This window comes from Chiroxiphia lanceolata, chromosome 11 (assembly GCF_009829145.1).
Source record: "Chiroxiphia lanceolata isolate bChiLan1 chromosome 11, bChiLan1.pri, whole genome shotgun sequence".
NCBI classification, from domain to species: domain Eukaryota; kingdom Metazoa; phylum Chordata; class Aves; order Passeriformes; family Pipridae; genus Chiroxiphia; species Chiroxiphia lanceolata.
The window spans coordinates 19,846,672-19,861,976 of record NC_045647.1 but is presented as its reverse complement, the minus strand read 5'-3'; positions in this window follow the sequence as shown (position 1 = coordinate 19,861,976).

Sequence of the window (15,305 nt, the reverse complement as noted above, 5' to 3'; positions counted from 1 at the left end):
TTCTCTGGGCACTGAAGAGGGGACACTGCATCAGTGGGGGGACGTGCTGAACTCTGCCCGGCAGCTCGATAACATCAGGTCATTTAATCCTGAAATACCTGCTAACAAGTCAGTAACAGGAAGCTGTTGAAGTGCAGAAAAAGGAGTGATAGTGTCATCTCACACCGTTCATAAAATAACAAGACTCATTTTTAGGTGATCTAGGCACTAAGCAGCACTTCCCTGGCCAAGCTGGAAGAGAAGACACTGGAAAAAGTGCTTAAATCACTCATAAAGTATTACCCTACTTTAAAGTACTACTCAGCTTTGACAAGTTTATCTTGTAATGCCACTGATATCCTCAGCAATGGTGTTTCTGCAGTGAAAAAAGAGCACATGGTACGAGGGTGGATATTGAATTTTTCAAAGCACTCACAGCAGTTCCATGAGATACTCTCTTGCTGCCTGCCCTGAACTCTTAACCATGTCTGTGCATCTACTGAGTTACTAAACCCTCTGCCTTGCTGGGGAGTGCAGGTCATGCTGTATGAGCCAGACAGGTATTCCCAAGGCTGTAACTTGGCTGGGAACAACAACAGACCAAAGGCTGTGCTCAAGGGCATGCACAGAGCAGGGTATGGCAGGGACAGGGACCTGGAGGGCAGGGGGTCACTGTCTTTGGGAACAACCAGCATCCCAGCAGGGTTTGTAACCAGAGCAAGTGGCTTTGGCCCATCCATCCCCTCCACAGCGTTGCCCAAGGACCTGCTGCTCTTCAGGATCCAGAGAGCTTGGCACCATCTAATGCCATGGAGGTGCCAAGCAGTGGGATTGGCCTCCAAGCTCAGCTATGAGTTTAGCTGGGCACTTCATTGTCCTGTGCTTTACTGACACATCTGTAAACACTTCATTTTCATGATTTTATGAAGATATTTTAGTGTAAAGGATCAAGTTTTAAGCTAAAAATAATCAGAAGCCAAAAGCCAGGCCATGCCATACAGGGTCAGCCCAGCCGTGTGCAGGAACCCCATGGTGTTTGGTCCTCATTCAACTGAACACTTAATTTAAATGCTAAATAGACAACTCAAATACTACTGTTAGTAGATATGCAACTACTGGTAACAAGTGAGTACTGGAGAACAGAAGTGGGTCCATCACAGATGTGTGATGACTTGGTGCTGCTGCTGCTGAAGGGCTGAAACCCATCAGGCAGTGGGGTTTCAGTCATTCTGCCTGCTTTGTAGCTGTGTTGACACCCAAAACACAGCATTTTGTTTGCTGTGAATTCAAAACTGAACCCATTAAGACATTGTAGGAGTGTTTCCATTTCAATCCATCAGAAGCACCCTGATCACCACAACTAAAGACTGAAGTCCCTTCCCAAGGTTGTGAATGTGAGTAACTCAATAGATTCATCCCCCTGAACTTGGGTAAAGGACTAATATTAAAGAAATTTCTTTTGCTATCAAATCTTTCTAGTCCATTAGGATTTATTCCATTAGGCATTCCACTTCCATTGCAGTCCATGGTTTCTGAAATTCATCCCCGGATTTTCTGTCAACTGTTCTTGAACAGCTGGATCGGGGAAGGAAGGCTACAGGGAGGCATCTTTTAACCCGGTGAGCTTTTTTTTCCTTCTTTAAAGAGAAAATTACCATTGTGTAATATGCCTAAATGAGGAAGTCTTGGGGCTTGGGACAAGCTGGTTCAGCCTGTTAACAACAGATCGCTTTCATTGCTTTGGCATGTCGGTGATTACTCTAATGCTGAGCTCTGGAGGGGGCTGGATGAGGATGACGAGTGCCTGAAAACTGGCCCCCAATTCATTATTCTCTGCAAGCACAAAGGTCAAGCGCCCGCGCCCCCGTGATTGGGCACCTTACACAAAGTGCACGTCCTGGGAGGAGCCCCTGACATCTTTGATTTTTCCCACACACAAACTGTTGGTACAAGATGTAATCTGGGAATGAAAGGGCTGTGGACAGAATGATTGGGGACAGCTGCTCCCCAGAGGCCTCTGCACTAAATACCCTCTGCTTTTCATGGCCTCAGGACAGGAGAGGTGTCAGGCTACAAAGAGGCAGAGATGGAAGTGAACAGGATTAAGCAGTGCTGATTAACTATAAGTATTTTTTCAGTAATGTAGTGGCACTAAAAAAAAAAAAAAGGGGAGGTGGGGACAAAGCAAGGAGGATATGCCCTCACCAGCTTCTTCTGTGCTCATCTGAGGATGACCAAGTCAATGACTGAGATAGGTCACCTGTGTCTGTGGGTTCATCCCTGATGAGGATCACTTGGCTTCAAAGAAAAAGAGCCTGGAAGCAACTGCTCTGTCTTTACAAATTTAGTGATTAACAGAGGAAGATGTGGCCTGTTGTACAGATAGAGCTCAAACCCACTTGAGGTAGCAGCAGTGGCTCCAGCAGGTTTTGGATCAAATCTATGAAGTGCATGAGATTTCCATTTTTTAACTAGAGTGCGCCAGTATTTTTTCTACAAGTAGAGGTGATTCCAGCAGCTGCCCATCGATCCCCTGTTGGCTTTCCTCTGGTGGTAAAGGTAAAAGGTGTAGCTAAATCCTGCTGACCTCTAACTGGAAAGACTTTGCTGACCATGCAGAGTTCTACCAATTTTATTTGTTTATCAAACCTTGGATATAGTAAAGATGGATGAACTATAAGCACAACTTTGGCTTGATTTCCTTCTGATGTAAATGGATGACAATCAATTATTTTTACAATGGGTTACTTTGACATTATAATATGAGCTCTTACATCTGAGGAGGTGGAAAGGTACATTTGAAAAAATGAGTTGAAGAATCCATAACGTGATCACAGATCCACGGAAAAAGTTCCTGATGTGCAGAATAACTGAGCTGGTTTCTGATGCTTTGATTGGCCTGTGTCACCCAATGGGCCTTGACTTAAACCAACAGTTAATTTTACTTAATATGTGACGCATGTTTTCTGTTGGCACATCTGTTGTTTGTCTGTCCTCTCAACAGCTTTCTTGGTGCTCATGAGGTTCTGCAATGCTCATCAGCAAAATCTGACGTCACAGTGGTGATGCCGTATCTTGCTAAATTTGGATTGTTTATTTCAATTCTCTCCACCCCCTTAAATAACCAGTTAGAGCAGAATCAGCCTACAAGTGTTTTAATTCTCCTCTCACTTTACAGGGATGTCCTGTGCTTTCCCACCTGGAGTAATGGGAGCAGTGAGGAGATCCTGGATCAGGTCCCCACACCACAGATCATTTTAGTTTTATGCTCCCTCAGTTACTTCTATAGCTACCAAACCTCCCTTGCACTTTACCACGTACTCAGGGTTGCGCAAGGAAGGCTGAGATAATCCGAAAGAGGAGGAATTTCCAACTCCATTAACTTTTACTGTAACCTGAGAAAACTCTTTCCAGACTGTTTGTGGGCAAATTGCTCTTGTTAATGGCCAGAGTGGAGCTGGAAATACTGCCTCTCCTACTGCTGCTGCCCCCCCTGCTCACAGCCAGCCCTCCTCTGCAGCCCTTACTCACGCCATACGACAGAAAGGAGCCAGAGTTACAAGTGAGATATTTAAACTTCTGCAAGAAATGGGTAAGCTTTAACCAGGATTTCTGCTTAATTTCTCCTGTGAAAGCAGTGTTTCTGTGCCTGGAACAGGAGAGATCTACTTAGCAGTAGGACACTTCTAGTTTGAAAAAAATGTAATTTAGTTTAAAAAAGAACATTAAAACACTACAAACACATGGATGCCAGGAGTGCCCTTGAAATACCAGTGAGCTACTGTCTTGGCTGTTTCTCCCAGCTTAACACTCCCAACTTGTGTTGGTGGTTTTGGGGCTGAAGTATCAAGTTAATGAGAGTTAAGATTCTGAGTACATTTTTACCCTGCCTTCAGCAGCAAACACCAGCTGATAACACCAAGCCAGCTGCTCTCTGTGCAGGAATGGACCCAGAGAAGCTGTGGCTGCTCCAAACCTGGAATTGTCCAAGGCCAGGTTGGATGGGGCTTGGAGTAACCTGGGCTAGTGGAAGGTGTCCCTGCCCATGGCATGTCAACACATACACTTTAAGGTCCCTTCCAACCCAAATACTTCTGTGATTTTATGACCCACCAAGGTACATTCCCTAGCCACACACTGGATGCTGTCAGGACGTAGTTGGCCAGGCTCCTTCTGCAGCTGCTTTCTGATAATGGCTTCATTTTTCTGCCCCATGGTCAAAGCAGGTGGGACTCACTTGGTTTTTTCCAAATATATTATTTTTATTATTGTCTAATTTTGTTTTGACATATTGACATGGAAAGTACAATTTTGTAGTCAGTTAATTAACATTTGTGTGTGTGTGTTCATAGAAACAGCTAATCAAGTAAATCTTCCATAGTAAATCAGTGAGCAGATACAATTTCATTCACATCCTCCTCTGCTGGCTCTCTGTGAAGGACGACAGTGGTGTGGATCTCCAGCCTCCACTTCCCAACATGATATCCCAGCATGGATGGCATTTCATTATACTCATTGCACAGTAACATTATAGTTCTCAAATAGAATTCTAACACAGAGAACCACTTGCTCCCTTGGGGATGGGAATGAGAGAAACTTTCAAGAGGAGAAGAGAGTTGTTTTCATGAATTCAAGTGCTGCACTTGGGAGTGGGTAATTAATCGTGCTTCATTTGATTCTGTGTTTGTACATGAAGTCAAAGCTTTAACCCTGGAGCTGTTCAGCCACCACAGGAACTTGGTTTCCTCCAAGTTCTGCCCTGTCAGTCACCAGGAAGCAAAGCAACAATCTGCCCTCATAATGCTGAAAAACAAGGATAGAAAACCTCAACAGACACAATTATGCCCAAAGCCCTCGATAGCTTTGCTGCATTGCAGCTGAAGGGAAGTAAAAATGGGGAGTTTTGTTTAAAATACATGTCATGGATGTAGTGTGGGGGGAACATGCCTCAACAGAAACTTGGGGAAAAACAACTCCTGAACACATCTTCTGAGGAGACTGGGTGATGCTGTTGGCCTCCAAGTCAGTAACTTTGATCTCATTCCATGAATAAATGTGACAGCTCGGTGGGGCATCAGGGTTACAGAGCAGAGCCCACGGTAGATGTAGGGACAGTCACTTTTAAAGTCATATAGATGGGGAGGCAGGACCTGTGTCACCAAGTACATTGACCAAAGCAACACAGGATTTCCAAACTGTGGTGCTACCAAAGCTGAAGGAGATACACCAGACTGCCATGAAAATATGGAAATAAAATACATTCCACACTGTGTGATGGAACAACTCCCAAATTCTGGCTAAGCTGGGATGAGTTTGGTTTGTACATTTTTTTCCTTGTGCATTCATAAATTCAGGCAGAATCCCCAGATTACTGTGCTGTACCCCAGGAGTTAGCAGCCACTGCATTTGGAAAAAAAAACACCCACAACATTCCAGTAGGATTAGGTGATAAGGTTTCCATCTGGAACTGTGATCATTTTGTCTTATTACAAGAGGTCCAATGATAATTTGCCCTTGTTTAAGAAGAGAAAAGGGACAATGATTTTTGTCTCTCTACCTCCCAAAGCATCTTTCACTTTATCTCCTTATTGGAAATGCCATTCCTAAACAAAAAGATGATTTTAATGTGGGTTGCAACTTGAAAGGCAACAGCCCCACCACTGGATCCACACAGACACAAGTGGAGGACTAGAGCAAAGTAATTTAACAAGCTTAATTATTTGTATATCATATTATGTGATTCTTAATTATTTATAGACAATTTAAGATCATGAAGTCATGTTTAATACAAAATCTTTTTTGATAATTATACCTGCAAAAAAAATCCAAATCCTTAAATCCGCCATGGTTGTGAATATTTCCTAATTCTTTAGACTTTCATGAACTATAGTGGATAAATGTTGCTCTCTCAACATTAAGACCTGACCTTGCATCTTCACACTGTGCTGTGACTGAGTGTAAAGCTAAAAGAGAAAACTTTCCAATTCCAGAGAACTCAGCACATTACATGTGGGAAACATGGAGGAAATTGAGGGGAAAAACAAAGGAAAAAAAAGGATTCTCTCTGAAGTTGCCAGAACCCAAGTACAGGACCCCTGTGGTGTGTCCCACCTTTTCACATTGTGGTAATGAAATACAAGTTGGCAAAATCTCCTAAAGGTGACTCTGAACACTCAGCCATCAGCAATGTGGCATTGCAACCCAAAAAGGGCTTTTCCTTTGCAGGAGGCTCCCACACATTTCTCGGTAGGTCATGGTGGAGATTCTGTTTTAGGTCAGCAGCCTGATGAAGAGTTGCCCTGCCAGGTGAAGGAATACTAGATGGGGTTTTTTCCTACCCAACACCTTATGAAAGCTGAAAGAAAAGCATTTGGAGCTGTCTTGGGCTGTTGAGAGTTCATGGGTAAACAGGACTGAACATGCCACGCAGTCTGACAGCAAACCCCAGCAAAATTTGTTCTGCACCAAGTAGTGCCATTTTTCCACTCTTCTAACAGATTCTGACAGTTATTGTTTAATGTAGCTTGGCAGTGTATGAAAAGGTCTGTTCTCTAAACAAGACCCCACTTAATTGTTTACCAGCATCTCCTTTTCTGTTTCATATAAGTAGAGGCAGCTTCCGCATTTTTTCTGCCAAAGGAAGAAGGCACTGAAACAAAGCCTCCCAGAGGTTTCCAGAGAAATGCTGGACAATCCTTGCCCTGTAAGTATTTTGTGTTAAAGAGCTCCAAATGTGGCACACAGGTGCTGGGTTGTGGTGATGGGAAGAACTACCTAAAGTTGGAAAATGAGAAGACACCAGTCTGGGGAGAATCAGGGTGGGTTTTTGAGACTGAACTCGAGTTCAGCTGGCAAGTACTTGGCAAAAATATTAATGGCCAAAAGACTTAAAATTTAGACTTTCTTCTTCTTCTTTTCTTTTTCTTCTTCTCCTACTTCTTCTTCCTATTATTATTATTCTCCGTCTCTACTTTTTCTTTTTCTTTTCTTTTTCTTTTTCTTTTTCTTCTTCTTTTTCTTTTCTTTTTTCTTTTCTTTCTTTTTCTTTTTCTTTTTCTTTTTTCTTTTTTTCTTTTTCTTTTTCTCTTTTTCTTTCTTTTTCTTTTTCTTTTTCCTTTTTCTTTTTTCTTTTCTTTTTCTTCTTCTTTCTTTTTTCCTTTTCCTTTACCTTTCCTTTTCTTTTTTCTTCTTTCTTTTTCTTTTTTCCCTTTTCTTTTTCTTTTCCATTTCCTTTTCCTTTTCTCTTCTTTCTTTCTTCTTCTTCTTCTTCATCTTCTCCTTCTTCTTCTTCTTCTCTTTCTTCTCCTCCTTCTCCGCTATTCTGGTAAATTTTTTAAATTTTGATCAAACCGTTTTTGGGGGCTTATTCCTATCTGTTGTGAGCCTATACCATCTGTTTCCCTCACGTTCTTTTTTGAGTGGAGGGTTGGAGAGGCTGGCAAAGAGACTCAGATGTGGGGGGAAAAAAAAAAAAGGAAAAAAATCCCAAGACCTGATCCCAACAACGAATGTTCTGAATCAATGGACTCCATAGCTAAGAGCCCACAGAGCCCTGCTCTGTCTAACAAAGGCATTATCTGTGCCAGGAGTGATCCTGCCCGACTGTATTTGTGCTCCAAGCTTATTCATATTCAGAGGAAGTGCCCTGGGTCGGGGAGTGTTCAGCTCTGTAACCCCAAGGTCGGGTTTAATTGCTCTAAAAGGTGGCACATGGCAATGAATGAGCTCTAATGATTAGATAGTATCTATTTCACATCAAGAAGTTTCCACTCTGAGCAGACCCTAATCGAAGTAATCTGAAAATAGGGAAAATAAAAACCATGCCCACAATGACCTAAATGCCTATTTCCTTGAATTTTATGCCCTAAATAACCTCATTGCTGGGAAGTTTAATTTTTCCCTTCTGCTAAATATACAATTGCCTGAGAGAAATGATTGGTCATAATCAAGCTTTTTAAAGCTGCAACTGTTAAAATATTATCTTTCTCCTAAGAATTTTGGAGGGGAAAGCAGCCAGTATAGAGGGAGGGAGTGAATATCCCCAGGCTGGTCAGAGGAAATGTCCATGGGAACTCTGCACACTCAGTACTGCTTTCACGTTTTCATGTGTGTGCATGTTTACATTTTATATGAGACTTTACATAGTTGTGTATTTATATATTTTGTCTATGAGGCTTTTTACATCAATAGGTGTATATATACACACATGGTGTGCATTACATGTGTGGCTCTGTGTGTGTATATATTAGGTTTTATATACTTATATATTTTATATGGCCCAAAGTTGTATCAGGGCAGGGTTAGGTTGGATCTTAGAAAAGGGTTCTTCCCACAGAGCATGCACAGCCCCAAGGCTGCCAGAGCTCCAGGAGGGTTTGGAGATCCTCTGGGGCACAGAGGGTGACTGTTGGGGATGGGCCTATGCATGGCTGAGGGTTGGACTGGATGATCCTTGTGGGTCCCTCTCAACCTCAGCACATTGGTGGATTCTGATTCTAGTGAATATCTCCAGTGAGGGAGACCTCACACCCTCTCTGGACAATCTGTTCCAGTGCTTGCTCTCTGCACAAGAAAACTGTTCTTCCTCATGTTCAGATGGAACTTCTTGTGCATCAGTTTGTGCCCATTTCCTCTTGTCCTATTGCTGGGCAGCACCGAGCAGAGCCCTGGTCCAGCCTCTGACCCCTCCCTTCAGCTACTTATACACACTGATAAGATCCCCAATGGGGATATTGATATATTCTTGATAATTCTTCTTAAGTCTTAGACAAGAAGTCCTAAGACTTCTCAGTTTTTTCACCATTTAAGGAACATTCTGCCTTATTACAGTGTTGCTGCAGTCAATTATTTTTCTCTGCCATATTTTTCTTTCCTTACTTCATTCAAAGTACTCCTTCCTTGTTATTATACCTTCTTGTTATTCCAGGGATGCGCTGGAGGACCTGAAGAAATTACTTTAAGGAAACTTCCCTGTGTGTAGTATGTGTGTTCTAAGGGTATCTTCCACACACTGGTGTGTGAAGACTTGGATGCATATTGCAAATATGCAAGTTAGACCAGTGATTTTCAAACTGCTGTTCTCAGGTCCTGGGGGCCAAGGAGTATTTGCAAGAAGTCCGTGATAAGTTTCAAACTTCTAAGCCAAAGAGAAAACAAGGAAAACAGTCAAAATTCCAGAGCAAATCTCTCTAACCTGTTTGGACCTCAGTTTTCTTGGTAGGAGAAAACGATCCAAAGGGTTGGGAAGGGGTGTTTTTCCATATAACCCAAATGCCCTGGGAAGTTACAAAGGAAGATCAACACTTGACTTCTCAGATGTGTTCAGGTAACTGTGGAACATCAGGAATCTCCAACCCAGCCACGTGCCCAGCAGGATCAGGGCAGCCAACGTTCTTCCCAGTGCTTTGTTGCCCGTCAGATACAGACCCATAGTCTGACCCTTCTGGATGTTCTGTGCCCTCAGTAACTGTGCAGTGCCCAAATTTGGGCCGGGAAACCCCAGGCAGGAACACATTAACCCTCTAGTCAGGCACACAAACACACATCACTGCAGGGGCTGTGGGATGTGGTTTGCAAGCAATTAACATATTGAGTATTTTGTTTGGAAAAGCGAGTGATTTCTTTATGACCTTGAGCCATCAAAGCCTAAGTACGCAATTAGTTTTAGCTGCAGTGAGGCATTTAAAGTCAAGCATGTGTTTTAGGGCTTGATAAATCAGGGCATAGCAGAAACAAATTTGAAAATAAAAATATACAGAAAGCAGGGGGGGAAGCCATTTCAGGCTGCAGCCCTGTCGTTTTTACAGGTTACTCAAGTTTCACAGATCTTTTGCTTGACAATATTGTGCACCTCAGTGACGTGATTGGCCTGTACATGGGTAAGCTACACATGCTCTGCCCTGTGGCAACCCTGGCAGAACCTAAGCTGCACTAAACCCTGTGTGCTCCCCCCAGAGAGATGTAATTCCGTGTAGGAAAAGCTGAAGAAGCAGACAACCCGATCTGAGTTGCCTTCACATGCAGGTGGAGCAACATCTGGTTTAAATTTGAATATCAATTTCAGCAGAGGAAACTGATAATCATAAAGATGGTTATAACCCTATGACCAGTATGGAACTGGCACAGGTTGCCCAGAGAAGCTGTGGTTGCCTCATCCCTGGAAGTGTCCAAGGCCAGGTTGGACGGGGCTTGGAGCAACCTGGGCTGGTGGAAGGTATCCCTGCCCATGGCAGGGGGTGGAATAAGATGAGCTTTGAGGTTCCTTCCAACCCAAACCATTCTGTGATTATTCTATGATTATAACAGAACCTTTGTTGATCTCACCAAAGCTTTCGATAGTGTGAGCAGAAAAGGTCTATGGCAGATTTTGGAACGTTTAAGATGTCCCCCCAGGTTCCTTAAAATGATCATCTCACTCCATGAGGATCAGCACGGCCAAGTCAGATATGGTGATGCACTTTCTGCGCCCTGTCTAATAACTAATGGTGTGAAACAAGGCAGTGCTCTCACACAACCCTATTCACAGTCTTTTTCAGCAGGATGCTCCAAAGGGCCACGACAGACCTCGATGATCAGGACGGGATCTACATTCGATAACGTACTGATGGAAGCCTTTTCAACCTAGGTGACTGAAGGCCCACACCAAGACCTTACAACCATCTGTCCGGGAGCTGCTTTATGTGATGACGCCGCCCTTGTTGCCCACACAGAAGCAGCTCTGCAGCGTTTTAACATCCTGCTTTGCAGATGCTGCTGAGCTCTTTGGGCTGGAAGTCAGCTTAAAGAAGACAGAAGTTCTCTATCAACCTGCACCTCAGGAAGTCTTCCTTCATCCCCACATCACCATTGGCCAATCAGAGCTCAAATCAGTCCAGCAGTTTAATTACCTGGGCAGCCTCATCTCCTCGGATGGTAAGATTGACGGGGAGATGGACAACAGGTTAGCAAAGGCATAGAGAGCTTTTGGGAAACTCCATAAAAGAGTTTGGGGAAATAAACACTTGAAGAAAAGTACCAAGATCAGTGTTTACAGAGCCATTGTGCTGTCTGCTCTCTTAAATGGATCCGAATCATGGGTCATCTACCACCACCACCTGCGTCTCCTCGAACGCTTCCATCAACGCTGCCTCCGTACAATCTGAACATCCACTGGTCAGATTATGTGACCAATCCATCTGTTCTAGAACAAGCAGCAGTCACAAGCATTGAGGCCATGTTGCTGAGAACACAGCTGTGCTGGGCAGGGCACGTCTTCCAGCTGAAGGGACCAACCACCCCCTCCCTAAGATCCTGCTTTATGGTGAACTTGCCACCGGCTGCCGCAAGAGAGGAGCCCCGAAGAGGAGATACAAGGACTCCCTGAAACAACATCTCAGCCTTGGCCATATTGATATCATAACTTGGTTACTCTGGCCTCCAATCGGGAGGTCTGGAGACACAACATCTATAACGCTGCTGATGCCTTTGAGAACGCAGCAGGATCACCCTGGAGGAGGAAAGGACAACCACAGAAAGAATCGTGCCTTGCAGCATTTACCACCTAAGGAGTCTTTATGCTGTGCATTTTGCAATCAGACGTTGTCTATCTCGTATTGGCCTTTTTAGCCACCAACTTGCTTGTAACAAACGTGGGTTAGAGCCATCCTCAAATCTTCATTTGCGAAGCCCAGCCATGATGATAACCATACATGGCCTTTAGGGGCACAAACTAGTAACTTAGAACTTTCCTAAAAGAATTTCCTGGTTATTCATCTACAAATTAGCAGGATTTAGACTTTCAATGTTTTGTCCAGAAGGTCCAGCCATGGGAAAGAAGGTGGCACCGACCTATGTGCTAAATGAGAAAGACCTTGCAAGTGTCCACCATGGACATTGGAGATCCAGAAATGGGAAATGTGGCAGCATTCTGGTTGGTTCTGGGAAGGAAGCTAAAGGGACAGACACAGTGATCAACCCTCTCCCCCATCAGCGTGGTCTGTGCACAATGGGAAACAAGACAATACACTTTATTTCAGTTGCATTTAATAATTTCCTTGCAGTCTTTCGCCATGTTAAATTTTACACTCCTCACTATAGAATATCTTGGTGTTGTTGCTTATTTCTTTATGGTTTTTCTTGTATAAAGTCTTTAGGGAAACACAAAGGAAAGAAAACACAACCTCTATGGATGAGAGACTTGTCTTGACAGAACGATAGACATTTAGGGGACAGTTTAGGGGCCAGAGGGGCAAATGCCCCTGTCTGTGTGAAATGACACTGCTGTGTCTGGATGTCTTTCCTACAGACTGTGGATCAGCAGTCCCTGGGTGTGGAGGATGCTGCTGGTGCGTGGTGTGATCTGTGACACCAAGGAGTGAAAACTGAGGCTATCCAACCAGCCCCCCGTGTTTTAAAATGTCCCTTTCCCCCTTCCTGTGCCACCATCCAGGCATCTCGTTGCAAAATGGGTATATTTTAAACTGTAACTTGCCTTTGCTGAGCTATTGATCCTGATTGAGCCTGAGACTTGGGAGTTTCCCAAATACAATAAGTGTGTTTACATGCAGTAGTCAGAGGGGAAATTACATGTGAAAGCACTCAATAAGGAGATGGTATTTTGTTGCAATTATCCATAAGCCTGTGTTTCCATGGGGTTTTTAAGGGGAATTCAAAGCTATCTCCTTTTTGTGATGCATCAACAAGCATATCAAATGATTGTTCAAAAAGCTTGTGCTTGTGCAAAATAGAAACAAATGGTGAGTCATTTCCAAGAGGAAAAAAACCCCAACCTGCTACAGCAATTCCATGGTCTATTTAAACTCCCTTTATGAAACCTTTTAAATAATAAAACTCTACACTCCCCATTAAAAAACCAACTGGCTCTATTGGGTCATGTTTCTAAACATTAGACATGTAGGGCCATTACAGGGACAGGTTTTTCCCTCTCCAAAGATCGTGTGTTCCACTCTTTCTCGTCTCAGTTGCTCCTCAGACCTGACCCTTTCCTTGATGGTTTATGATTCATGGGACACCCCACTTCCCATGTCCTGGGCACAGCTTGGGAAGGGGCCGCAGTGTCTTGGAAACAATTTTCTTTTGTGGCAGTTGAAGGAGAAAGAGGGAGGAAAGGAGGAGAAGGAGGGGGAGGGGAGGGGAGGGGAGGGGGAGGGGGAGGGGAGGGGAGGGGGAGGGGAGGGGAGGGAGGGAGGGGAGGGGAGGGAAAACGACATGAAACCTCTAAATCTTCAGCAAAGCGGGAAAGTTCTCCTTTGGAACGAGTGAAGACCAAAATGGGATGAGCCCAAAGCCAATCAGATTAGCGCTTTTATATTGTGCTTTTGTTTGTCTGTGGGCAATGTAATGAATTAATACTTTTTAATTAAAATCTCCTTTGTCACATTAACTGCCTTTTTGGTGGTCACTCTAAACTCCCTTTCAAGCATCAAACCTGAGCCTTGGGTAGTCACGGGCTACACTCAAAGGACAGGTTGAACCTTCGGATTTTGTGTTACAGAGGGTCTTGAAAAAAATTTTCTCTTGTTCCTGAACAGAAAGATTTGGTAATTTAGCCTCAAAACAAACAAGCTAAACACATTACAACTAAACCATGATCTCTGCACTCCCATTATAGCAGCAGGCCAGCCAGCCCACGTGTAAAGAGGAGGGTGGCTCCTGCTCTGCGCTGGTAAACAGGATGTGCTGCACTGCACGAGGACATGGCACCTCTGCTCCTTGTGCAGCGCCTTCGGTGGGCTGGGCATGGCTGGGGGGGCTCACTGAGGGGGAACAGATGGGATTATGTGCAGTTTAATCACTTCCATGGGGTTGAGCTGGTTGCCAGGTTTGTAGCCTGCATGCACGAGCTGGGTCCCAAACACCTGACTGTGCAGTGGGGCTTGCAGAGCTCCCTCGAGTGTCTGTGCATCCCTGCTGAGCTCAGGAAGGACACCCACAGCCCAGCCTGGTCCCTCCCTATGCTCTCACGGCCTTTCTGTGGGAAGGTGAGCCACAGGGACTGGGAGCCTGTCCCTGCTGGACCCTTGGATGTGGTCACATGGCAGTGGAGCACATTGAGCTGGAGCTGTGTTGGGGCACAAGGGGTGATGAAAGCTCCTGCAGGTGCCGCCCCTCGGGACAGTCCCAGGCTTTTCCAGGCTCCGGATTCCTGAGACCCCTGGGACTGGACCCCTGTCTGGCTCGGGTGGGCAGCCCAGGATGCTCTCCTGGCCCTCTGAGCTTCACAAGCATTTTTCCTTCCCCCGTAAGTACTTTTCTAAAACCAGCTGGAGTCCAGACATCCATACAAGCAATTCAGCATCAAGCAGAAAACAGAGAGAAACCCCAAAGAGTATTACCCTGGGGAATGCACTTTAATTACAAAAAAAAAAATCACTTAATCTAATAGTTTATATCTTCACCATTGACGGTATAACTCAGCTTCTATCTTCACCAGACCTTGCACTGACAGCTGCTGCAAGCAGATGAGGAGGTTCTCACTCTTACAGTCTCATGTTCCCCTTGAACATCCACAGTGATCAGTTGTCAGTGCCTAAATTTCCAGCCCACATCCCATTTTTGCTTCACCTCTTTGCTTGGAGGTACCAGTGCTGGCCACCACAAGCTAAGCAAGGTACCACTCCACACACCCACTGCTGGTTGTAATAATCCGAGGAAACTTTCATGATTTAAATCTGGCACATGGTTTCTCTGTTTTAAAGCTGTTTAATGAAAGTTGCTTTACTGATGTGCATGTGTACACACACATTTTTTGCCATATTTTTCCAATTACTTCCCTCCAGCTGATAACACTCAAGTGGAGCTCTGAGTCTGGAATGGTGGTAGCTCAGGGCACACAGACTCTTGAAACATGTTAAAAACTGTTAATACAGAGCTCATTGCTGATAATTTTCTTCTGCAAGGGGAGATTTAGAGGCCTGACTGTTTGAGTAAAGAGGAACTCCCAGGCAGTCCCAGACCGAAACCCATAATATGTTCCCTGCTGAGCACTGGGTGATTCCTTCTGGATGGCTCAGTGGTCTGTTCATGGATGCGATACCTCTAACCTATGGAGGCACAGCTGGCAGTGCAAGCCACTTCCTAGAGGTGACACTGTGCCACCCGGAGTCTCATCTGGAACTGATGGCAAAGTGCAAGTCACCCAGGCAGCCTGGGAGAATCAGGCATCTGCTGGAATAATGGTGGTCTTGTTTCTGGATGCTCAGCATCCCTGAGATCCTGAGAAAGTGTCCAATGGAGGTATATCCATAGCTCAACACCTGAAGGAGATGGCAGAGCAGTGACTAGGGAGGCTGATATAAGCAGCAGATATCTGTGGGTGGAGACAGAAA